This window comes from Chionomys nivalis, chromosome 7 (assembly GCF_950005125.1).
Source record: "Chionomys nivalis chromosome 7, mChiNiv1.1, whole genome shotgun sequence".
NCBI lineage: Eukaryota > Metazoa > Chordata > Mammalia > Rodentia > Cricetidae > Chionomys > Chionomys nivalis.
This window is the reverse complement of record NC_080092.1, coordinates 14,078,470-14,101,872: the sequence shown is the minus strand read 5'-3', so window position 1 is coordinate 14,101,872 and position 23,403 is coordinate 14,078,470. Positions and strand designations below refer to the sequence as shown.

The 23,403-nt window shown below is 45.5% G+C and overlaps 1 protein-coding gene across 1 annotated transcript in view; it reads left to right on the top strand.

The window, feature by feature from the left end:
* Positions 1–6,784: 6,784 nt before the first annotated feature.
* Positions 6,785–23,403, top strand: part of Fam234a (family with sequence similarity 234 member A) — a 28,698-nt gene continuing 12,079 nt past the window's right edge. Inside the window, exon 1 of the mRNA XM_057776647.1 lies at positions 6,785–6,985. The gene's annotated coding sequence lies outside the window, so the exon portion shown is untranslated. The remainder of the gene's footprint in view (positions 6,986–23,403) is intronic.

Here is a 23,403-nt window from a genome sequence, read left to right as displayed (position 1 = left end):
TTCCCGCCGCGGGGAATGCTGGGAGGAAGTTCGTCAACGTTGTTGGAGGGCCTGCCGGGAAATGTAGTTTGGAAAAACCAGAGTCGCTAGGTGGGGCGGTCATAAATTGTCCTAGAGGCTAAATTAAAACTCCAACCCTGATCCCTAAAACATCAAATTCTATTGTCTGTCTTCCTTCCTTCCTTCCTTCCTTCCTTCCTTCCTTCCTTCCTTCCTTCCTTCCTTCCTTCCTTCCTTCCTTCCTTCCTTCCTTCCTTCCTTCCTTTCCCTTCCCTTCCCTTCCCTTCCTTTCCTTTCCTTTCCTTTTTTGGTTTTTAGACACAGGATTTCTCTTTGGATCCATAAAGTTTAAGCTAAGGATTTCTTTTGAGACAAGAATGAAAAGACAACCCTAGGATGGTAGACAAATTTGTGACAATGCTGCTTACCCTATATAAACTGTAAAATTTTCCAGCATGAGACTAGGCCTTTTTGAGTAACTAGCCCATATATGTATTAAAGAGTTCTCTCTTAGCCGGGCGGTGGTGGCGCACGCCTTTAATCCCAGCACTTGGGAGGCAGAGGCAGGCGGATCTCTGTGAGTTCGAGACCAGCCTGGTCTACAAGAGCTAGTTCCAGGACAGACTCCAAAACCACAGAGAAACCCTGTCTCGAAAAAAACAAAAAACAAAACAACAAAAAAAAAGAGTTCTCTCTTCCTCTGAATGTTTATGTGATTGGAGTTTCCACTTCACGAAGACTCGCAATAGTACAATATTTGTATTATTATATATTCCAATTCCCATGGAACTGGAGTTTAAATGTTTGTGAGCTTCCATGTGGGTACTGGAGACTAAATCTGCATCCTGTGCAGGAACAGCAAGTGCTCTTAACCCCTGAGCCATTTCTCCAATCTACATCTCCCTTGTTAATGATTTCCCTTGGCTCTGCTCACTTGCTTTTGAGAGGGATAACACAAATGGCTCTATTCTGATACTGTTGTTTCCTCTCTTGTCTCTCGAACTTTTTTTTTTTCTCCAAAGGCATGGCTGATTAACTATTCTTTGCTCTGGTCCATCAATCATAATGTCCCAGTCTGATCTTACACTAGGTGATAGATGATGTGAATTCAAGTTTCCAAATAAGCCCACACCTATGCTAAAGATTCTACAAGGTCAATTTACTGGTTATGACTGTATGAAAGGAAAAAGGGGAGGGACTGAGGATGTGGCTTGGCTGATAGCATGCTTGCCTGGTGTGCCCTGGGTTCTACCCCCTGCACAGCATAAAACCAGACATAGGGGCTGGAGAGATGGCTCAGCGGTTAAGAGCATTGCCTGCTCTTCCAGAGGTCCTGAGTTCAATTCCCAGCAACCACATGGTGGCTCACAACCATCTGTAAAGAGGTCTGGTGCCCTCTTCTGGCCTGCAGACATACACACAGACAGAATATTGTATACATAATAAATAAATAAATATTTAAAAAAAAAAAAACAGACATAGTGGTGTTCACATGTTATTACAGCAATTGGGAGGTAGGGGCAGGAGGATCAAAAGTTCAAGTTCATATTCAACTACATAGTTCAAGGCCAGCCTGGACTATATGAACCCTTGTCTAGAAAAAAAGAGAAGGAAGGAAGGAAGGAAGGAAGGAAGGAAGGAAGGAAGGAAGGAAGATGGAGCGTTAGAATGTTGCTGATCTAGAGCCAAATTATCATGAGCTATAAAGGACACAGAGAATGAAAGAAAGATTTTTTTTTTAAAAAAAAAAGCTCTAAGACAAAATGTAGATGAATAGAAACAGGTAAAATTAGTTAAAAGAGCTAGTGGGACAAGTCTAAGCTAAGTCCAAGCATTCATAATTAATAATAAGTCTCCATGTCTTTATTTGGGAGCTGGTTGGCAGCCCAAAGACAATTCCAACTACATCTGTGTATTCAAGGCCAGCCTGGTCTACAGAGTGAGTTCCAGTACATCTGTGTATTCAAGGCCAGCCTGGTCTACAGAGTGAGTTCCAACTACATCTGTGTATTCAAGGCCAGCCTGGTCTACAGAGTGAGTTCAGGTACATCTGTGTATTCAAGGCCAGCCTGGTCTACAGAGTGAGTTCCAGTACATCTGTGTATTCAAGGCCAGCCTGGTCTACAGAGTGAGTTCCAGTACATCTGTGTATTCAAGGCCAGCCTGGTCTACAGAGTGAGTTCCAACTACATCTGTGTATTCAAGGCCAGCCTGGTCTACAGAGTGAGTTCCAGTACATCTGTGTATTCAAGGCCAGCCTGGTCTACAGAGTGAGTTCCAGTGCATCTGTGTATTCAAGGCCAGCCTGGTCTACAGAGTGAGTTCAGGTACAGCTGTGTATTCAAGGCCAGCCTGGTCTACAGAGTGAGTTCAGGTACAGCTGTGTATTCAAGGCCAGCCTGGTCTACAGAGTGAGTTCCAGTGCATCTGTGTATTCAAGGCCAGCCTGGTCTACAGAGTGAGTTCAGGTACAGCTGTGTATTCAAGGCCAGCCTGGTCTACAGAGTGAGTTCAGGTACATCTGTGTATTCAAGGCCAGCCTGGTCTACAGAGTGAGTTCAGGTACAGCTGTGTATTCAAGGCCAGCCTGGTCTACAGAGTGAGTTCCAGTACATCTGTGTATTCAAGGCCAGCCTGGTCTACAGAGTGAGTTCAGGTACATCTGTGTATTCAAGGCCAGCCTGGTCTACAGAGTGAGTTCAGGTACAGCTGTGTATTCAAGGCCAGCCTGGTCTACAGAGTGAGTTCAGGTACAGCTGTGTATTCAAGGCCAGCCTGGTCTACAGAGTGAGTTCCAGTACAGCTGCAGTTATGTAGAGAAACCCTGTCCGAAAAGAAAAAGAATACAAATTAAAACTTCATAAAATCTTTCCCAGATTGGGGCATGGTATTCAGCAGGAATGTTGAGACATGACGGTTTGAAAGAAAATGGCTCCCCATAGGCTCATGGGAAGTGGTACCATTAGGAGATGTGACCTTGTTGGAGTAGGTGAGGTGTTGGAGAAAGTCTGTCACTGGGTCAGGTTTTGAGGTCTCAGATGCTCAAGCCAGGACAGTGTCTTACTTGCTCTTCCTGTTGCCTGCCAATCCAGATGTAGAAGTCTCAGCCACCTTTGGCATAATGTCAGCCTGCATGCCACCCTGCACGCTGCCATGCTCCCCACCATAATGATAATGGACTAAACCTCTGAACTGTGAGCCAGGTGTTAATCCCACTGGCCAAGAATAAGACCACTACCACAATTTAAAGCCAAATTTGTGCCAGGCCTCCTTAGTCTCCTTATTCCCCAGGGAAAGGTGAGTACCATTCCACGGCCCCACGACATAGGACAATCAGACGTGATAGGGAGTCAAATCAAAGCAGAAACTAAGTTTATGACTGTGAGCGTTAGTTTATATAGCTTAAGTGACATCGTGTGATGTGGGTGTACCTCCAGCCAATGAGAGACAGTCAAGCCCTCCCTCTAGCTGAGGGGCATCTACCTAGATTTTGCTGTCTCATCCTCACTCAGTTCCCTCAAACTCGAGCCAGGCTTTTCTCTGTCCTACAGGCCTTGAGGTACAGGCCCTGAGATACTTTTGGCATGACAATTTGAAGCAAGTTTTAATGAAATACTGGTGAGATGTATGGGTTCTGGCCAGGTCTATCTTTGGGTGTCCAGTAGATGGCCCCAATCAAGTTTTGCTGCAGCTTAAGTATTTCCCATCAGGTCCAATCAGGAACAAGCATACATCCTGACTTATCTCCTCCAGCCTACATGCAACCAGGGGCAAGCATACATCTTGGCATATTTCCGCCTCTGAATCTCCTGCCCACCTGTGATCCAGCACATTTGGTGCACAATGGTCAAACCAAGGGAGCGAAAACAGGTGGCTCATTATCTCCCATGAACAATAACTTCCAGCATTTCAGGGACTGTTGTCCTGGGGCAAGGAGCATGCAGGTCAGAGGCAATTTTTTGTTGTTGTTGTTTCATGGATCTCTAAGGCATACTAATTAAAACTTAAAATGTAACTTTGGCTCTCACACAGCCCCAATATAATGTTTTCCTTTATAAAAAGTTGCTGTGTTCATGGATCTCTTCACAGCAATAAAACCCTAACTAAGACAAGGGACGACCTGATTCTATATTCTTGTGTCATGGGCACTTGCATATTTGACTTGAGAATACAAAAATCTCTTATCCCTTTCTAGGTAAGAGCTATGTCTTTGTGTTGGCAAATTACTGGTAAGTGTCAAAGCCAAACAAGAGGCTGAAGATGTGGTTCTGTAGTAAGGAGAGCACACTGTTCCTGCAGAGGGCCAGAGTCTGGTTCCTAGCACTCACATCCAGCAGGCCACAACTTCCTGAAACCCTAGCTCCAGGAAATTGGACACCCTCATCTGGCCCTGGAAGCACATGCAGTGGACACACATATTCTCTCCTCTGACACACACATAACTAAAAATAAAATATTTTAAAAATAAAAATAGAGGGGCTGGAGAGATGGCTCAGTGGTTAAGAGCACTGACTGCTCTTCCAGAGGACCCAGGTTCAATTCCCAGCACCCACATGGCAGCTCACGACTGTCTGAAGATTCAGTTGGAGGGGATATGACACCTTCACACCAATGCACATAAAATAAAGTTAAAATAAACCGTAAAAAAAGAAAAAGTAACTTTAAAAAAATAAAAAATAAAATCAAACAACTAAACAAATTTTTTGACAAATTTGAGCAACAAGATATTTAGGGGCAGTGGCACTTAGATACATACTACAACAAGCCCATATCAGCTGTTTTTGTTAAAATGTCTTGACTCCTCACTTGGGCCCACAGGGTAAACAAAAAAGGCTAAGAGCCTAGTATTTCTGCCTTCATTTTGTGTCTGTCTGTCTCCTTTACTTTAACTGAAGGCACATATTGATCATTATCCTAACCCTTTCTTAGAAGAGATCCCAGGAGCAAAATCTGGCAGCACAGCTCTCTCCCATCCAAACAACTACCATAGGAGTGAGGCTGCACCATCAGCAATGAGTAGATTAACAACTTTAAATGCATTGGGGGCTGGGGATATAGCACCGGGATATGGGTTTAGCCCCCAGTATCACCTTCCCCACCAAAATCACTAACTGGGGTGTTGCTCAGCAAATAAAAGATAGAGGCAAGAAAGCCAGGAGCTCAAGGCTAGCCCTATATATAATATATATATATATATAATATATATATATAATGCAAGGCAGCTGGGCAGTGGTGGCACGCACCTTTAATCCCAGCACTCCAGAAGCAGAGGCAGGTAGATCTCTGAGTTCAAGGTCAGCCTGGTCTATAAAGGGAGTTCCAGGACAACCAGGGCTGTTACACAGAGAATCCCTATCTCGAAAAAACAGAAGAAAAAAAAAAAAAACTAGTCAGGTAGTGGTGGCACACACCTTTAATTCCAGCATTCAGGAGGCAGAGGTAGGCAGATCTCTAAGTTTGAGGCCAGCCTAGTCTACGAAGCAAGTTCCAGGATAGCCAGGGCTACACAGAGAAACTTGCCTTGAAAACCACAACCAAAATAAATAAATAAGCAAAAATGCAAGGCCACCTGGGGTAAATGACAACTCCACCTTCAAAAAGAAAAAGAAAAAAAGAAACAAACAAAAAAGAAGTTAGAGATGTACCTGAATTGGTAGAGTATATTACGTACCAAGAACAAAGCCCTGAGTTAGATTAACAATAGTATTGCAGGGGCTGGAGAGATGGCTCAGAGGTTAAGAGCACTGCCTGCTCTTCCAAAGGTCCTGAGTTCAATTCCCAGCAACCACATGGTGGCTCACAACCATCTGAAATGAGATCTGATGCCCTCTTCTGGCTGCAGACACACAGAATATTGTATACATAATAAATAAATAAATATTTAAAAAAAAAAAACAATAGTATTGCATAAAACCGGTGTAATAGTGTAATGTCACATGCCTGTGATGGCAGGAGGTATTTCAGAATAAGGATTTCAAGTTCAAGGCCAGTCTGAGCTATATTAGACCCTATCGCAAAAACAATAGATAAGAAGACTCAGTGGGTAAAGGTCCTTGCTAAGCAATTGTGCAAGCCTTGTAACCTTCGTTTGATCCCAGGAACCCACATAAAGGTGGAAGAAGAGAACCAACTGCAGAGTTGTTCTTTGACCTCTCCGTGTCTGGGTGTGCGTGCCTGTGCGTAGAGGGAAAAAAATGCCGCGGACAGTAGGTGCACGGAATGATTTGCAGTCTAGAAAGAAGAACCCTTAGAGAGGGTCTCCTGCTGGACAGGTGACCAATGTCTCCCTTCACAGTTTTCTGGGGTCAGTATTACAACATGAGACCCAAGCTATCATAGCAGTACCATGTCAAAATGCTCCAAGCCGGGTGGTGGCGCACGCCTTTAATCCCAGCACTTGGGAGGCAGAGGCAGGCGGATCTCTGAGTTCGAGGCCAGCCTGGTCTACAAGAGCTAGTTCCGGGACAGGCACCAAAGCTACAGAGAAACCCTGCCTCGAAAAACCAAAAAAAAAAAAAAAAAAAAAAAAAGTGCTCGGCTCCAGCACTAGTGGGCTCTTTGCTGGAAAGGAGCAACACCGGACGCCACATTCACGTTGCTAAGCAATTAACTCAGGTAGCTTGACTAGGTCACGCTGGTACGCCCCTTCCGCCGACAGGAAGTGACGCACAGCGCTGGTGGGCGGAACTAAGGAGGAAATCATAGCCTCTTTGGGGCGGGGCTTGCTGCAGGGCAGGTCTGGGGCGGGCCCTGTGGGGGCGTGGCACGCTGCCCTCCAGGCCGGGGCGGGCCCGGGCCGGCAGGGGAAGGGCGCCGCTGTCCGACGCAGTCAGTCCTTCTGCTCCAGTGCTCTCCACCCAGGCTGCTTGGAATGTGGATCCCGGACTCCAGGGACCGCAGTTGAGTCAGCTTTGGCAGTCCAGGACCACTTGCTGAGGAGCAGGATCTCCTGGACGCGTCCGAGAGCGGGTCGAGAGCCAACTAGGTAACTCTCACGCGCGACCTCTTTCGGGCCGAAGCCGGCTGCGTTCGATCGCCAGGAGCTAGTGGGGGCCTGGAGCCGGTCCGGCCACCTGGAGAGCGGCGCACAGCTCGGGTCGAGTAGCAGGGTCATACAAGGGGCCTGGCACCTCCGGGCGCGCCGAACTCGCCGAAACAAATCTGTGTTCACCCGTGTGTGTTCCCTGGAGGGCGCAGTGCTGACCCAGAGCGACAGGGAGTGACCTACCTGAGAGACCCTGGTCTCAGGAGGACATCTGCTAGTCTCGTGCAGTTTCTTAAATTCTGTCGCTCTCACCAGGGCATTAGTGAGAATCAGTTTATATTCTTCAAGTTCAGGGCCAAGGCAGTGTGGTGGGTAACGTCATGGATGGTGATGGGGATGTCTTCATTCTTCACCCTCGCAGTTCTCCCTGCTGCTTGTTTCTTTAATCTGATCACCGCCTCCTCCTGCTGCCTTGAACTGGAAGCAATGTTCCTGCTTGAGCCTTTCGGGTGCTGGGCTGTTGTTTCTTCCATACTGGCATTTTTCTCACTCCCCCTTCCAATTGCCTCCTTGTGCTGCTTATCAATTGCTTTGTAACAAAGAAACACAAAATTTAATGGATTAAAACAATCTTTATGCTAGGTGTGGTGGGTGCATACCTCGAATCCGGAAGTTGAGGCTGAGACATAAGAATTCTGAGTTTGAGGTCAGCCTAGGCTACAACATGAGGTCTTGTCCAACTAAATGTACAAAATAAAACAACATTTACGAGTCAGCACTTTCTGTGGGCTGCGAATCAGACGTAGGTGATGATGGCCCGATGGCTCTCACTAGGTTGAGGGGATCTAAATCCAAGATAACTGACTCAAAAGGCCAGTGGCTAGTGTCCTCGATGCCCCTGGAATCTTTCCTGTTTTCTATTGGTAACTGTCTTCCCTCATAAGAGAAATAAGGGGGGAGGGGGTAATAGGAACTACTGTACTTTTTGTGACCCAGTTTTTGTGACCCCCTCCACATTCTGGGAATAGGTACAGCAAAGAGTTTGTGAAATTTGTGTGTGTGTGTGTGTATGCAAGTGTGGGTGCAGGTGTGTGCATGTCAGAGAAAACAACTTGTAGGAGTAGGGGCTCCAGGGATCCTCTTCTCCAGTCCTCCGGTGCTGGAACTGCGTGTGTCGCCATTCCAGTATGTTTGTGCACTGTGATCATGTTTGGTGCCTGTGGAGGTCCAAAGAGGTCATTGGATTCTGCAGAAGTTACAGATGTTTCTGAACTACCATGTGGGTGCTGGGGTTGATCCTGGATCTTCTGCAAGAACAGCAAATGCTCTTAACTTCTGAGCCAACTCTCTAGCCCCTTGTGATTGTATTTTAAAACTGTGCTGCTAACCACACCTGTGGGAGAGAGCGCCTACTCATTCCTCTAATTAAAGCTGAAGTTCCACACCTAACATTCACACGGCTTTCATGTGAGAATGACTGACTAGACAGTTGGTCTTGGGACGGGGCTTTTCCGAGGGAAGAGAAGTGTTCAGTCACCAGGATGATGTTGAGCACTTGGGAAAGCAGATTTCCCTGTAGAAAACTGAGGCGGTCAGCTGGGCAGTAGTGGCGCACGCCTTTAATCGCAGCACTCGGGATGCAGAGATAGGAGGATCTCTGAGCTTGAGGCCAGCCTGGTCTGCAGTGCAAGTTCCGGGACAGCCAGAGATACACAGAGAAACCTGTCTCGAAAAATAAAAAACAAACAAACGAACAAAACCATTGAGGTGGACTTAACTAGAGAAAAATACGGTCACTGTACTAAAAAGAAGGCACAGGGCCAGGTGGTATTAGCGCACACCTTTAATTCCAGCACTCAGGAGGCAGAGACAGGTGAATGTCTGTGAGTTCCAGGCTAGCCTGGTCTACAGAGTGAGTTCCAGGACAGGTTCCAAAAGCTACACAGAGAAACTCTGTCTCGAAAAACCAAAGAAAAGAAAAAAGGCACAAGTGTTGTCACAGCTGATTGATGTCCTGTGTTTACAGTTGGCATTTAAAGTCACCTGATCCTGCAAGCTATAGATTTCTTTTTTTTTTAATGGTTAATGAACTCACGTATTAGTAAATGACTCTCCCAAGAGAAGCTGATGGTCATATTAAAGATTAGACATTTATTCAGACATGTGCACGCTTCTGTGTATTTTCTGCCAGCCACCACTCTGCTTTGTCCTTGGACAGGGCGAGCAGTAACAATAAGTGTGTGTTTGTTTGTTTGTTTGTTTTCGAGACAGGGTTTCTCCATAGCTTTTTGGTTCCTGTCCTGGAACTATCTCTTCTAGACCAGGCTGGCCTCAAACTCACAGAGATCCGCCTGCCTCTGCCTCCCGAGTGCTGGAATTAAAGGCCTGCGCCACCACCGCCCGGCTCAATAAGTGTGTGTTAAACTTCTGGAAATCTCTGTCAAGAGAACCCGGAGGTGAACCCTAAGCCACCGTGGTATAAAGCATCATGGGAAGTGTCCCGGTGGGTTTTTGGCACATCTGTGTTCTACTTGCATTGTAGGAGCAGGTAGAGGAAGAGGGGCAGATGCAGGGGCAAGTGCAGAACAACAGTGTGATGGGAACAGATAGTGGCTGTGAGACGTGGGAAAGGTGGCAGGCAGACAGGAGCCAGGGATGGAAAGACCTGGCGTTAACCAAGGTGTTGACTTTGTTCTGAAGTGGTCATGACTCATTCTAGACTCGTAACACGACCAGGAGATATTTTTGGAACATCTGAGAGGGCTCCAGAAATCACTGTGAGAAGTTTTAAAATACAACCTAAGTGGTCGCCATGAGGAGGACCTGGGGCTGTTGAGATGGCTCAACCTGTAAAGACACCTGCCACCGAGTCTGCTGATCTGAGTTGGATTCCTGGGTCTCACATGGTGTAAGGAGAGGACCAGCTCCTGCAAGCTGTCCTCTGACTCCCACAAATGCTGTCAGTGGCATGCGTGTGCCCATACACATATACGTACTCATTAAATAAAATACAATGAAATGAGAAATATAAAAAGGAGGGGCTAGATTGACAAGATGGCGAGTTAGGATCTACAGGGTTTTTTAAGTGTCCGGAAGCTTACCACGCATCTCACTCAAAATTGATCTTGAAACCCATGCTCTTGGTGTGATGCGCTCCCAATCTCATTTGTTTTTTGTTTTTTGTTTTGTTTTGTTTTTTTGGTTTTTCGAGACAGGGTTTCTCTGTGGTTTTGGAGCCTGTCCTGGAACTAGCTCTTGTAGACAAGGCTGGTCTCGAACTCACAGAGATCCGCCTGCCTCTGCCTCCCAAGTGCTGGGATTAAAGGCGTGCACCACCACCGCCCGGCCCCAATCTCATTTGTAAGCGCCTTCACGGAACTTAGGTTTTTAGACTATAACATGCACAAAAATGCTGACTCGTAACTAAATAATCAGAAAGTAGGTGCTGACCATTCATGTGATTTATCTCTGAAGTGGAATACATTTTAGAATGATCATAGCATGCAGGAGACGTGGATTAGTTCATTGGTGAAAACAGTTGGTTTTCTGTTGACCTCACTCAGTCTTGGTAGTTGATTCACAGAGCTGGTGTTCTCTATTTGTCTGTGAATGTATAGATGTGTACATTAAGAAAGTCTTTAAAAAAAAAATGATGTGGCAGTCAGGCATGGTGGCACAAGCCTGCAATCTTAGTATTTGAGAGTCACAGGCACACGAATCAGAAGTTCAAGATCAGCTGCATAGCACGTTGAAGGCCAGCCTGGGTAATAAGATCCCGTGTAAAAAACAAACAAAAATAAAAAAAAAAATCCAGAAACGGACAACAACAAAAATAGTGATAAGAATTGATGCAAAACTTCAAGTAAATTGATACAAATTTATCTTAATAGTCCCCTACTAAATGTAGGGGTGAAAAGGAATAATACAGATTCATAGGGGAATTGCAGGAAATAAGTCTAATCTAGACTTCAGGAAAAAAGTTTATCCCTTGGGCTAATCTATAAGACTTACCTGAGACCAGTTTCCTTCTGAGCTGAATATGGTCTGTCTGCACTATGATACTTGGGCTAATCTATAAGACTTATCTGAGACCATTTTCTTCTGAGCTGAATATGGTCTGTGTGCACTGTGATAGTTTTTGTCTTAGTCAGGGAACCATGACCTTAAGATTTGTTCCGCTTTGAGAAATTATTATGCCTCTGTTCTTTGTGTTGAGATTCTGCTTTGTGGAGAGAGTCAGTAGTGTTCGCTGTAAACAACAGAACACTATAACTATCTTTGTCTCACATCTGCTTGGCTCAGCTGGAAAACCCGGTGCTGCCTGGTTGGTTGTTGTGGGCGTCTGTCTCAAACATCTCATATTTGAACCCAGTTAGACTACAGGGACCAGTCTTGGAGGTGGTGCAGGCCATGCAGTGTAAAAGACTTTTTTTTGTTCTTTTTTGGGGGATGGGGGGTGGTTTTGAGACAGGTTTCTCTATGTAGCCTTGTCTGCTCTAGAACGCTCTCTGAGTTTGAGGCCAGCCTTGAACTCAAATCCACCTGCTCCTGCCTCCCAACTGCTGGGATTAAACGTATTCGGGACTATGCCCACCTTACCTTGTTCTTGTGTTTTGTTTATTTGTTTGTTTGAGACAGGGTTTCTCTGTGTAACAGCCCTAGCTGTCCTAGAACTAGCTCTTGTAGACCAGGCTGGCTTTGAACTCAGAGATCCTCCTGCCTCTGCTTCCTGAATGCTGAGATTAAAGGCATTTGCCACCACTGCCTGGTTTTGTTCTTGGTTTTTAAGACAGGATCTTGTTATATAGCCCAGGCTGAATTTCAGCTCACTGTGTACCCTGCTTTAGCCTCCTGAGTCCTTTAATTACTGATGTACGGTCATGTCCAGATGTGAATATATATATATATATTTTTAGGGACAAGCTTTTGCTCACTCTTGCTGTAAGATTGGTTGTTGATGGTAGGTTAGGAATAAACTTAGGATCTGGAACAAAGTGACCGAGTTATACTCATCTTTTTGTCCAGAGACGTGTTCCTTAAAATCTTGTGCCCAGCTGGGTGGTGGTGGCTCACTGGGGAGGCAGAGGGAGGGAGGGAGGGAGGGAGGGAGGGAGGGAGGGAGGGAGGGAGGGAGGGAGGGAGAGAGAGAATAGTTAAGATAATGAGTATCAGGGCCGGGCGGTGGTGGCGCAGGCCTTTAATCCCAGCACTTGGAAGGCAGAGGCAGGCGGATCTCTGTGAGTTCGAGACCAGCCTGGTCTACAAAGGGAGTTCCAGGACAGGCTCCAAAGCCACAGAGAAACCCTGTCTCAAAAAACCAAAAAAGCTGGGCGGTGGTGGCGCACGCCTTTAATCCCAGCACTTGGGAGGCAGAGGCAGGCGGATCTCTGTGAGTTTGAGACCAGCCTGGTCTACAAGAGCTAGTTCCAGGACAGGCTCCAAAACCACAGAGAAACCCTGTCTCGAAAAAAACCAAAAAAAAAAAAAAAAAAAAAGGAAAAAAAAAAAACCAAAAAAAAAAAAAAAAAAGATAATGAGTATCAAGAAGGACACAAGCTAAACACATGACAAGACAGAAAGTGGAGCCAGGCAGTGGTGCACACATCTTTAATCCCAGCACTCAGCCCTCAGGAGGCAGAGGCAGGTGAATATCTGAGTTCAGTGCCAGCCTGGTCTACAGAGCAAGTTCCAGGACAGCCAGGGCTGCACAGAGAAACCCTGTCTCTAACCCATGAGCTGGAGATAATGGCTCATGGGTTAGATGGCTCAGCACTTAAGAGCACAGGCCATTCTTGCAAGGACCCAGTTCGATTACTGGCCCCTGTGTGGCAGCTCATAGCCATCTGTAACTCCAGTTACAGGGGATCTAATACTCTTTTCTGATTTCTGTGGGCACCAGGCACAAATGTGGTACACAAACATACATGTATAAACTGTGTTTTAGATCAAAATGCTTAACTTTGAATGCTAGATCTTTTTGGCTAACCTCCTTTATTCATAGAACTTTTGCTTAAAAGAATGAGTTTGCCATGGTGGTGCAGGCCTGTAATTCTAGCACCTGGGAGGGAGAGGCAAAAAGATGAGGAATTCAGGGTAAGTTCCAAGCCAGCCTGTGCAGAAAAGAAAAGGGGCCTTGGGAGGCAGCTTAGACAGTAGAGAACTTGCTGTGAAAGAATGAGGAGTTGAGTTTGGATTCCAAAGGTAGACTCCATGTTGACCTCTGGCCTCCACATGCATGGATACACATGCACAATAAAACACACACATACACACACCACAACACTTAGATTTTTGATCAGGTGCTAGGAATATATATATTATATATATATATACACACACACACACACACATATATGTGATTGTGTTTATGTATATGTATATATGACCTTTGCTTTCAGATCAGTAGAACTGCCATTGCAAGTTATTTGCTCTGCCCATCCTGGGGATTTCAAACCTCCCATAAATTTGAAGCAAACAGAATCAGATTCATTTTATTTTTAATTGTCTCTGACTCAGAAACTCCGAGCGCTTAGGGGAGCGCATTTCGTTTCCTTTCCGCACCCGCCGTGTTTATGACACACAAGCTCTTGCACAGCTTTATTGTTCTTTCCCCACAGCCAGCGTTTTCACCCGGGTCTGCTGGAGGACAGGTGTGGCAGCCCTTGGGACAGAGACTGAGTGTCTAGTTTCCCGATAGTCCGTGGAGCCAGGGGACAGTCTGTCTGAAAAACTATCATAGGCGTTGTCTTGCTTCAAGCTATCTTTTGTTTTCTCTCCCCTCCCCCCCAATGATACATATCATAGGGTTGGGATATAACCTATTAGATGTTTGCTTTTTTGGCATGCATAAAGCCTTAGTTTCAATCCCCAATCCCTAGTGCTGCAAAACTTGTGTGTGTGTATGTGTGTATATGTGTGTTTGTACATGTTCATGAGTGTGCATTGGGAGGCTAAACTGACATTAGGTATCTTTCTCAGTTCTCCGCCTTATTTGTTTGTTTATTTATTTATTTATTTTCTGTATACAAGTGCTTTTTCTGTGTGTATGTTTGGGCACTACCGAGTTTCTGGTGCCCATGGGGGTCAGAAGCAGTGTTGGGTCCCTTAGAACTGGAGTTACAGATTTGTGAGCTGTCATGTGGGGGTGAGCAATTGAACTTGGGTCCTCTGGAATAGCAACAAGTGCTCTTAAATGTTGAGCCATCGGTTAACAATAAATTACTAAGAAGTTTATTTTAAAACAATTTTTTTTGGTTTACATGTAATTTTACCACTTATTAAAATGCAGGTAGATTTGCAAACTAGTGAGAATGATGTGCTTGTTTATCTTTCCTAAGAATTAAAGTTAGGCTGAGGCTGGGGGTGGTGCCACACACATTTAATCCCAGAGCTTGTGAGATAGAATCAGGTGGACTCTCTGTGATGTCTTGGCCAGCCTGGTCTACAGAGTGAGTTGGAGGCCAGCCACGGATACACAGTGAGACCCTGTCTCAAAAATAAATAAGTAGCCAGTGTGGTGTGCACGCCTTTAACCGCAGCACTTGGGAGGCAGACAAAGGAGGTTCTCTGAATTTGAGACTAGCCGGGTCTACAGAGCGAGTTCCAGGACAGCCAGAGTAATGTAGAGACTCTGTCTCAATAAATAAAGTTAGCTCAAATATTCAATACTGCACAAGACAGCATCTTCAGAACTTTCTGAGTTGGATAATGTTTTTATTTTGTATAAATGCATGATTAAAAGTGCCAGAAGTATGTTTAAGGTCATTTAAGAAATTATGATAAATTTGGTCCCAATTCCAAAATGGAATTCTTTGGGGATTGTTTTCATTTTAAATGCAAGGTCTCATGTAGCTCTGTTGGGCCCTGAACTTGCTATGTAGCCAAGGCTGACCCTGATCCTTGATGTTTTCTGCCTCCCTCTCCCAAGTGCTGGGGTTCCAAGTGTTTACCACCATGCATGGTCTTGTTTTTCTAATGACCAAATGTACTGACTCTGGTTGTTAGTGTAGACGCCGCAGTGTGGCAGGGACGGTGCCAAGCTCGGTTTCCTTGGCAGCCAGGCCTTGTAATGCTTTGTCTGTTGCTCCAGGTATTTTTAATGACCACAGCAAACGAAAATGTTAATACCTTTCTGGCAGTGCCGAGCAAATTTCTGAACCAGCCTCATGCTGCCTGTGTGAAATATGAACTGCCTGGCTTTGGTTTGTTGCTCTTGGGGCCTTTAATAACTACCTTTTTTTGTTGATGTCTGAGTAGAGTGCCCAGAATGTTCTTCCTAGGGATCCTATGGGTGCCATGAAGGAATTTCTCAACAGTATTTTTGGATTTTCCTTTCCAAGTTAAGCCTGCACTCACCCGTTCTGCAGTAAGGCATTAAGCCCTGTGTGGAGGGTGCTTAGCAATGAGAGGACGGGCCATCTGTCCCTTTGGTGTTTAGGCTGTCACTGTGGTCTGGCCTACGTGATCCTCGGTGAACTGTGGCCTTTGTTCTCTGCTCTGAGGATTTGGCGATCTCAGTTTTGATGACTTAGGCTGTATGGTTTTTATCCACTTTGAAAAGGGAAGTGATTGCAGCGGTGGCTTCAAGAAGCCAGTAATTGTGCTGAAACAGAGCCGCCACAGGCCAGTGGCTAGGCTGTTCTTGGAGTATGTGCCTAAGTTACTGAAAAACTCCAGTAATGATATTCTTCCATCCACAGGCAAAGCCAAACAAAAGGTTCCTGTCTTTGGAGCAAAGCAGTTTCATAGAACTGGGGGCTTGAAGGCGTTGACTGAGGCGCCAAGGGAGCTGGTTCTTCCCCCTGAACTTGTATGAACCTCTGACTTCACTTCTTTTTTTTTTTTTTTTTTGGTTTTTCGAGACAGGGTTTCTTTGTAGCTTTGGAGCCTCTGTCCTGGAACTAGCTCTTGTAGACCAGGTTGGCCTCAGACTCACAGAGATCCACCTGCTTCTGCCTCCCGAGTGCTGGGATTAAAGGCGTGCGCCACCACCGCCCTGCCCACCTCCTTTTGTTAAGGGGTTTCTTTACTTTTTTTATTTATGTTTTATTTTGAACTAATGATGCATTCAAAAGATATTGTAAAAATCATATAGTGTCTTGGCTCCCCTGCGCTTGGATGGTAATGGTCTCACAAGACTGAACGTTATCTTATACAGAAAGTTATTTGTTGCACAGTGTGTGTTAATTGGAGGCCAGCTTTGTCTCATCAGCCTGCCAGCCTTTACCTGACCTCGTCTTCGCGCAGGTCCAGCTGCATAAACCTTCAGTCTAGGTGACACTGATGTGCCAGCCTTACGATCAGGATGTCAGTTCGTACTTCGGAAGAGACATGCCCTGCCCTACTATATCTTACCTCTTACCCCAGGCTGCATGGGAAGACTTGTCCCCAGACCATTCCTCCGCAGAAGCAGGTGCCCAGGGGAGCTGTGCAGTCTGCTCACAGAGACTCAGGGTAGGCAGTGATTCCCAGGGAGACGAGCACCGGGCATAGAACGCTGTCTTTTACTGAGGGAGAAGGAAGCTGTCATCTCTTCTGTCTGGCTCAGGTACACTTTGGGGATAAATGACATTATTTTTTATTAGATTTGGGCCTACAGTTTTCCCTGGGGCTTGGTTCTGTCAGAACAGGAGCCTATAAAGAAAGATTACAGTGGAACTGGAGCAATGACTTGATGATGGAGAATATTTGCTGTCCTTGCAGAGGACCTGGGTTCAATTCCCAGCACCCACAGGGAAGCTCACCACCATTGCAACTCCAATTCCAAGGGGATCCAATGCCCTCTTCTAGTCTCTATGGGCATCAAGCAAGCATGTTGTATATAGACATACATGCAGGTAAAACACTTATACACGTAAAATAAAAAAAAATATTTTAAGACTGGTGGTGGTGCACACGCCTTTAATCCCAGCACCCGGGCAGCAGAGACAGGCAGATCTCTGAGTTCGAGGCCAGCCTGGTCTACAGAGTGAGTGCAAAAGCAACAGAGAAACCCTGTCTTGAAAAATATATATTTTTAAAAAAGGTCACAGTATATTTTATAAAGTATTTATCTTAGTTAATTTTCAATTTCTGTGATAAATCAGGTGTGGTCTCACACATCTTTAACCTCAGCTGAGGCAGGTGCATCTCTGTGAGTTCAAGGCCAACTTGGTCTACAGAGCAAGTTTAAGACAGCCAGATCTACATAGTGAGACCCTGTCTTGAACAAACCAAAAAGAGTACTTATTGCTCTTGCAGAGGACCCAGGTTCAGTTTCTAGAACTCACAACTATCTGTAAGTCCAGTTCCAAAGAATCTGATCCCCTCTTCTTGTCTCCGTGGGTTCCCACCTCATGGTGTCCATACATACATGCAGATAGACACTCATACACATAAAATAAAGACATCTTTTTTAAAAGACTTTCAAGTAGGATGGAGAGATGGCTGAGGGGTTAAGAGCCCTGGCTTCTCTTCCAGAGGTCTTGAGTTCAATTCCCAGCAACACATAGTAGCCCACAACCATCTATAATGGAATCTGATGCCCTCTTCTGGAGTGCAGGCATATGTGCAGACAGAGCCACCAAAGGTCCTGAGTTCAATTCCCAGCAACCACATGGTGGCTCACAACCATCTGTAGTGAGATCTGGCACTGTCTCTTGGAAAGTGAATATATATAATAAATAAGCAACAAAAACAAGAAACAAAGAACCCAGGTTCAATTCCCAGCACCCACATGGCAGCTCACAGCTGTCTGTAACTCCACTTCCAGGGGATCTGATACTCTCACACAGACATACATGCAAGCAAAACACTAATGTACATAAAATGCAAACAAATAACTAAATTTAAAAAATAATTAGAAGGCAAGCTAGTTAAGTTTTTTTTATTTATTATGACTCGTGTGTGTGTGTGTGTGTGTGTGTGTATGTGTGTGTGTGTGTGTAGAGGGAGCATAAATGCCCTGGCTTACACATGGAGGTCAGAAAATACGTTTTGTGAAGTCAGTTTTTCTTTCCTTTTTTTTTTTTTTTTAAATATTTATTTATATGGCCGGGCGGTGGTGGCGCACGCCTTTAATCCCAGCACTTGGGAGGCAGAGGCAGGCGGATCTCTGTGAGTTCGAGACCAGCCTGGTCTACAAGAGCTAGTTCCAGGACAGGCTCCAAAACCACAGAGAAACCCTGTCTCGAAAAACCAAAAAAAAAAAAAAAAATTATTTATTTATTATGTATACAATATTCTGTCTGTGTGTATGCCTGAAGGCCAGAAGAGGGTGCCAGACCTCTTTACAGATGGTTGTGAGCCACCATGTGGTTGCTGGGAATTGAACTCAGGACCTTTGGAAGAGCAGGCAATGCTCTTAACCACTGAGCCATTTCTCCAGCCCAATTTTTTGTTTGTTTTTGTTTTTCTTTTTTTTTTTTTTTTTTTTTGGTTTTTCGAGACAGGGTTTCTCTGTAGCTTTGGAGCCTGTCCTACTTCCAGGGGTTGAACTCAGTTCTCGGGGTACATGGCATACACAGCAAGTGCCTTTACCCGCTGGGCCATCCTACCTACTCTCAGTCCCTTTGCTTTCCCCTTGAGTACCTCCCAAGGTTTCTGTCTACTGGCTATTTTCCATGGGATGCCTTCAAATTTTCAAAGGCTTCCCAGCAGAATTTACTATCTCCCTTTTGTGGATCATTTGTTCTGGATTCCAATATAAAAACAGCCCTGTGAAGCCAGCCTTTGTCTGGGGTGAGGACTGTGGCCTTGGGGTGTGGCCAACGGTCACCTCAGGAGGCCTGTGATCATGTGGGTAGTTCTTCAGAACTTAGAACAAAGTTCTTTAGCTCTTTCGATCTTAGAAAACCCAGGGTTGACATGTGTATATATGCTGTGACATCTTTTGTACTAGCTCAAAGTAGAAACAACTCAAATATCCTCTAGTGTATGTCTGTACAAACCGCAGCATCCACACATGGGCTGCTCAGCCCAGAACGGGAAGAGACTGATAATATCTGTGACAACTTGGGTGGACCTCATCATACTGAGTGGAAAAAAACAACTTCAAAGTCCGTATACCGTGATCCACTTATAAAATGTTCTCTGAAGACAATATTTAGAAATGGAAAGTTCAACCGGTCTTTAATCTCAGCTCTTAGGAGGATCAGGAGCTTAAGGTCACCCTGAGTACATAGGCAACTCCAGACTAGGCTAACTTAACAAGAGCACCTTTACTAAAAAAAGAAAAATGTAAAAAGATTGCTCAGCAAGTAAAAGTACTTGTCATATAAGCCTGGCAACCTGTGTTCAATCCCTAGAAGCCACAGTAGAAGAGAACTCCTTTTTTTGTTTTTTGTTTCTATTATTTTTCTTTCTATTTTTGTTTTTTAATTAAAAAGAAAAATAGGACTGGAGAGATTACTCCATGGTCCAAAAAAGCAGATGCTCTCCCAGAAGACCCAAGTTTGATTTCCAGCACCCACATGGCAGTTAGCAACCCTCTGCTCCAGTTCCAGAGGCCCCAACACCATCTCTGGCCTCCAAGAGTGTGCATGCATACACTACATGCAGGCAAGACGCTCATCCACATAAAATATAATTTCAGGTTGTTTTTTTTGTTTGTTTGTTTGTTTTTTCAACACAGGGTTTCACTGTGTAACAGCCTTGGCTGTTCTGGAACTAGCTCTTAGACCAGGCTGGCCTTGCACTCACAGAGATCCATCTGCCTCTGCCTCCTAAGTGCTGGGATTAAAGGCATTAAAGGCATATGCCGCCGCCACCACCTGACTTTAAAATTTTTTTGTTATATAGTGTTCTGCCTGCACGCCAGAAAGGGCTACTTGATCTCACTATATAGGTGGTTGTAAGTCACCATGTGGTTGCTGGGAACTGAACTCAGGACCTCTGGAAGAACAGCCAATGCTCTTAACTTCTGAGCCATCTCTCTAGCCCAGTTTTAAACTTTTTAGAGCTAGTTCCGGGACGGGCACCAAAGCTACAGAGAAACCCTGTCTCGAAAAAAAAAAAAACAACTTTTTAATAATTATGTATGTGTATGAGTGTTTTGCCTGCATGTATGTCTGTGACCCACACACATGCAGTGCCCAAAGAGGGTCGTGGATTCCCTGAACTGGAGGTATAGTTGTTAGGCACCATATGGGTGCTGGAAACTGAACTGGGGTTCTCTACAAGAGCATCAGGTGCTCTTAACTGCTGAGCTGTCTCTTAAAAGCATCTCCTGGCCCAGCAGTGGTGGCGCACACTTTTAGTCCCAGCACGTGGGAGGCAGAGGCAGGCAGATCTCTGAGTTTGAGGCCAGCCTGGGCTACAGAGTGAGTTCCATGACAGGTTCCAAAGCTATACAGAGAAACCCTGCCTTGAAACCCCCTCCCCAAAGAAAAAGGAAGAAAGAAAGAAAGAAAGAAAGAAAGAAAGAAAGAAAGAAAGAAAGAACAGTTCTGATATATGGAAATCTAAGTCAAAATTCTGAAATAGTGGGTAAAAGTCAGTCATACATTTATGTTCAATATAGCATAAATCCATAGGCTTATATGTAAATAATTCAAAATTAATGTTTAAAATAGAAATATCACAATTAGTAATGACAGCACACTGTATCTAAACCAATTGGGCAGGTGTGCATTTGACAGACTGTTTGGAAAGTCAGAACTAAAATAAAAACAAAATAAAAGAAACTCGAACTGTTAGGTACAAATAAGGAAGTAATTCAGACACAAAGAAAGAAAGCAAGCAGACATCAAAATGATAAGGCATTAGAGTGTTTCTCAAACCTGCCTCCGCCTGGCTGCGTGAGCCACAGCGTGGTTTTACCCTTCTGTGTGGCTCATATGTGTTCATGTGTGTGCGTGCATGGAGACCAGGCGTCATTCTTCAGGAACTGTTCACTTCTTTGAAGACCTTGGCTGGGACTTGGTGGGCTCCATTTTGACGAGGCTGGCTAGCCAAAGAGTCTCAGGTTCCACCTGACTCCGCCTCCCTTCCACTTGACTGCCTCCCTTTCGCCTGACTCCACCTCCCTTCCACTTGACTCTGCCTCCCTTTCGCCTGACTCCACCTCCCTTCCACTTGACTCTGCCTCCCTTTCGCCTGACTCTGCCTCCCTTCCACCTGACTCCGCCTCTCTTCCACCTGACTCCGCCTCCCTAGGCTGGCTCACAAAGCTCACCAGCCTGCTCAGGCTCTCCTCAGACCTAAGGGTCAGCGGGTCAGCTCCGGCCCTTGACTGACGGGCTGCCTACCCAGTTCCCATTCTTTTCTTTTTTGAGACAGCCTCTCAGGCAGCTCAAGGTAGCTCCCTATATAGAGGAGCCGGCCCTTGACTCACAGAGGTCTACCTGCCTCTGCTTTCTGAATGTTGAGATATAAGGCATGAGCCACCACACCTGGCTTTTCCTGAATTTTCCAGACTGGGTCTTACGTATTTAGTTAACCTTAAACTCAGCATAGCCTTGAACTTCTGGGCCTCGTGCCCAGGCCTAACCAGTGCTGGGATCACATGGGACAGCCACGCCCGACTTCTCTCACCCTTTTTGATTGAACCATTTCAAGCCTGCACGGTGGTGCACACCTTTAATCCCAGCACTCAGGAGACAGAGGCAGGCGGAGCTCTGTGATTTTGAGGCCAACCTAATCTACAGAACAAGTTCCAGCACAGCCAGAGCTTCGCTGAGAAACCCTGTCTCGAGAAAAAAAAAAAAAGGAACCATTTCTGCATTACTTCCTACAGCCATTTTATCCCATAATCTTGACTAGGGCGAATCTTTAGTGCTCTCTTCTGTCGAGTCAGGATTTTCCGGGAAAGCTGCTTACGGTGTTCTCAGCAGCCTCACCAATGCTTCCACACCAGATGCCCGGCACAGCGCTTGAGTGACTGGTGGGAAAACGTCGAGGGGAAGTTCTGGGTCTTTGTTTACAAGGCTGTGCGCAAATGGTCCCCATGTCTGCCAGTCTTGACCACCCCAGCATGACATTCGTGTTTCTGTGGCTGCTCACATTCACCTCAGCCTCAGATGGAAACTGAGTAACAGAATCATCGCTGTTTCTTTTGGAGGCAACAACAGGATTAAGGCCTGGGCTTGCAGCATGCCAGCCATGTACTCTGTCTCTTTCTGCAGGCCACACTTCCATGTGCGCAGGCCCCTTCCCCTGGGCCCGTTGTTTCCTTTGACACAGGTCTCGTTACAGACTTGCTATGTAAAGATGGTGTTGATGTTGCACCCCTGGTCATTTCCCCCCACCCGTCAATTAGGATTGCAGACATGCATTGTCTGGGTCATCACTGATTTGTTCATTTATATATCTTTTTTAAAATTTATGCTTTATTTTATTGTGTATGGGTGTTTTGCCTGCATGTATGTCTGCACTGCATGGATGCAGTACCTATGGAAGCCAGGAGAGGGCATCAGACTCCCTGGGATTGGAGTTACAGATAGTTCTGGGCCAGCATGTGGGTGCTGGGAATTGAACCTAGGTCTTCTGGATAGCAGCCAGTGCTCTTAGCCACGGAACCTCACCAACCTATTATTTATTTAAAAAGAAAATAAATTAAGGACAATAGATGTAGCTCAATGGAGTTCACTTGGCTCCTATGCAGGAAACCAGTCTCTAGCATCACAAGTAAATAAAATAGGGTGTCCTTCACTCTCCAGCCCCAGGTTTCCTGATCTGGTGGGTTCCCAGGCCATCCTCACTTCGCCCAATAGTCTTCTCCAAAAGTCCAGCTTTGGCCTGGGAATCTGGAGATGGTTCATGCATAGCCTCTACTGCTTCCTGGACGATGGGCAACAAGTGAGTAATCCCCACTTTCTAGGCCTCCCTTTTCTGTCTGTAAAAATGGGGTGCTGCTACTGCCTATTTCCACAACACCCCTGGGCAGGACAAAGCAGGCAGCCTGTGTCAGGGACTCCCAGTGGACTCCTTCAATGCCTAAGCAGACTTAGGCCTTGCTTTCCCTCCCATGCCACACACTGTGGGAGCAGATACCACTCTCCAGCACCTCTAGAGACTGGTTTTTACACAAGAATAAATCCTGCAGGCAAGTTGAAGTAGTGTCTTAATTTTTTTTACCGCAGTATTTTTATGTGCTCACATATGCACAACCACGGAGTATGTGTGACAGTTAGAAAGCAGTTTCTGGGGTCGATCAGGCTGTACAGCATTCTTACTCCCAGAGCTACTTCAGTAACCATATTTATCATTAAAAAAAATTTAAGTGATGGGCATTGAACCCCAGGCCTCTCAAATACTAGGCACATTCTCTGCCGCTGAGTCACAGCCCCATTCTTTTCTCTTTCTTTCTGTCTGGCTCCCTGTCTTTTCTTTTCCTTTCTTTTTTTCTTTGTTTGTTTTTGAGACAAGCCACATGAAGCAGCTTGGGCTATCCTGGAACTCACTCAGGCGGAACTCAAACTCAGACCCTCCTGTCTCTGCCT